General features: G+C 40.2%; 1 non-coding gene across 1 annotated transcript; it reads left to right on the top strand.

Annotated features, from left to right (window-relative positions):
- The first annotated feature begins 1,788 nt into the window (after positions 1 to 1,788).
- LOC111738988 lies at positions 1,789 to 1,907 on the top strand. Its single transcript, XR_002780052.1, has one exon. It is a non-coding gene; the product is annotated as a 5S ribosomal RNA (ribosomal RNA).
- The last annotated feature ends 936 nt before the right edge of the window (positions 1,908 to 2,843 follow it).

Consider the following 2,843-nt stretch of genomic DNA (forward strand, 5'->3'; position numbering starts at 1 on the left):
GGAAATGTGAACACAATGATGTATTTAAAAATGGACGTGGGATATTTATTGAGGAAATGTAAAGTTTCCCTAAATATTAATGCACTTAAAATAACCTAGGAAAATGCTTGATAAAATATGTGGTTGACAGAGCGAGAAATTAGGTAGGACAATTTGTAGGAACAATTTGAATGTGAGAAATCTCTCACACTTTCACTTATCTGTTATACTCTGTTTTCTCAGTAGATGGCACCCTTCTCCAACCTTCAAAGCTTTCATTTGCACTAAGATGTAAAGAGCTGACAATCCATTACAACGGTTACTAAATCCTCTTTGGGTCTTAGCAAATTACATACATACAGTCCTAAGGCACCTACAGTACGTTACACATAGAATAGATTGTGTGGCTAAGCCAGTATTTTAACTACAGTAAAGAAATTTACTCCTGTTTTACTTTAATGTATTTGCCAAATTCAATTCTTTCATTCATCTCTTGCTAATTCACAAATTTATCTCCTTTCCAATATTGTAACTTCACCCTAGGCCTCTTACTCTAGGCAAATGACCTATCTACTATTTTATCAAGATCAGTTCATCCATTTCTTCTTTCATTTATTCAAATCAATAATCATTCAAAACTCAAAACTCATTGGGAGGAAACAGAGAAAAACAATTATATTATGTACACAATTTTATTTCTTATATATTAGAGATAAGCACTTTGTGTTATGGGAGCCCAGAGAAAGTGGACCAAACACAGCCTGAGGGAGAGAGTGTGGGCGAGGTCCCTGGGATTATTAATATTACCTAAGCCAAGTCCTAAGGGATGCAGAGGAATTAGTTGGGCAGATATCAAGGCAGAACTCAGTTCCAGGTAGGGAGTATTATGGGCAAAGGGATGTAGGTATGTAGGTATTTTTCTGAGAAACTCAACCCTCAATGCTACCGGTAGTTCTCAATCCTAGCTGCATATTAGATTTACTTGAGAACCTTCTAAAAGTACCAATTCCTGGGCCACATTCTCAGATAGTCTTCTTTCATTCATCTAGAGATGCTTGGGCACTAGTGTTAAACAAACAAACAAACAAACAAAACTCCTAGGTGATTTTAACAAGCATCCAAGGATGGGAAATCCTGTTTTTGCTGGTGAGTGAGTGATGATGGTACATGAGCTTGGGGAGGTAGATGGCGGTCTCCACATTTTACATTTGGGAGGCTTGTTAACTATGTAACCCTGGGCCACTTCCTAGGAAATTGAGGAGTTTCCAAATGAATCTGGTCAAAGTGATCAGAAAATCACATTTGAGAAGCACCAGAAAACCTCAAGGAAATCTTAAGTCGTGTTAAGATGCTTGGACTTTGTCCGGTTGTCCGTGCGGACCCATTATTTTGTCTTGTTTGTTTTTGTTTTTGTTTTTGTTTTGCAAGGGATGAGAATGATTGTAGAGCTGCTTTTGGGAGAAGCCACTCCAGTGGTCCTGTGGGAAGGATGGTATGAAGGAGACAGGGAGAGAACAAAGAAGACTCTCGTAAATTCCAGGGGGGAGGATAAGGGGCTGGTGGCCGCTAATGACAGGGCTGGGGGGTGTGGGACAGTGGGGATGCCAGAAATATTTAGAATGCCAGATTGTTAGGACCTAGTGATTAATAGGGGTTAAAAGAGAAGGACAGGTCTCGATTAAGATCCTAAGAGACCCTAAATATTAAAAATGACTATGTTGCCTCATGGTATATATTTTTTTAAAGCTATAAGGACCATATAATGAGTATAAGAAAATTCAGCAAAATTCTCTTTAAAAATTTTTTCCTGTCTATGGCCATGCCACCCTGAACAAGCCTGATCCCATCTGATCTCAGAAGCTAAGCAGGGTTGGGCTTGGTTAGTACTTGGATGGGAGACCACCTAGGAAGACCAGATGCTGTAGGCGTAAAAAATAAAAAAATAAGGGATTGTAAGCTGACAAGGTCCTTGCAATCTGTGAGGTCAACTAAGGGGGGCCTTGCCTAAATTTTTTTTTTCCTATAGTAAGTTTTGTGTGTGTGTGCAATTTCAGATATTGAAATTTTTCCAAATATTTTTTCAGGTGCCTCTTAGTTGCCAGTGCTTTGAACAGTGCTAGATATGACTACTGGGAAATTTAATACAACTGGGGACTAATAAAGGACTAATGGGTGGCTGGTGGTTCTACCAACTGACACAGAGCATACAAGGGGGGGAGGGTTCTGTTTTATTTGTAGGGAGGAATTAGCGCAGATGCTCATCGGGCTTTCGGATATCCAAGCTTAGGGGCGAGGGGAGGATCTCAGATGTTGATTTGGGAGCCTCAGGCCTATTTGTGGTTGCTAAAAAACAAGAGGGAATGACTGTTTTTGTTTTATGAAATGGACTTGATTGTCTTTCCAACCAAGGAAGGTGGCAAGATTGGAAATTGCAGTGACACGAGGAAGAAACCCTGGGAATCACTCACACTTCAGAGGTGGTGAAGAAAGATGTAAAGAAGAACAGAGAGAAATATCAGTGAGGTGGAAAGAAAATTTTAACAGGGGACCAGGTGTCAGTGCAGGTGATAAAAAAAAAAAGAGACAATTTTAGTAATAGACTTAAAAAATGCTCACTGATGATAGTATTATAGAGGAATGTAGGATGATGATGACAAATGGCACGGAACCTGCTGAAGTATGGGAGAAAGGTGTACCTGTGAGAGAGAGGGACAGGAGGTTGGCCCCACACTCTTTTTTATGCTACCTGCTGGCTCTCGGGTTTTCCTGTCCTAAGATCCATCAGACATTCTCTTACTTCCCTGACAGTCTCCCTTACAGGAGTTGGGTCCTCTGCAGGTCTTGATCGGTTGTTCTCAGTTATT

This window comes from Pteropus vampyrus, unplaced genomic scaffold, assembly GCF_000151845.1.
Source record: "Pteropus vampyrus isolate Shadow unplaced genomic scaffold, Pvam_2.0 Scaffold45, whole genome shotgun sequence".
NCBI classification, from domain to species: Eukaryota; Metazoa; Chordata; class Mammalia; order Chiroptera; family Pteropodidae; genus Pteropus; species Pteropus vampyrus.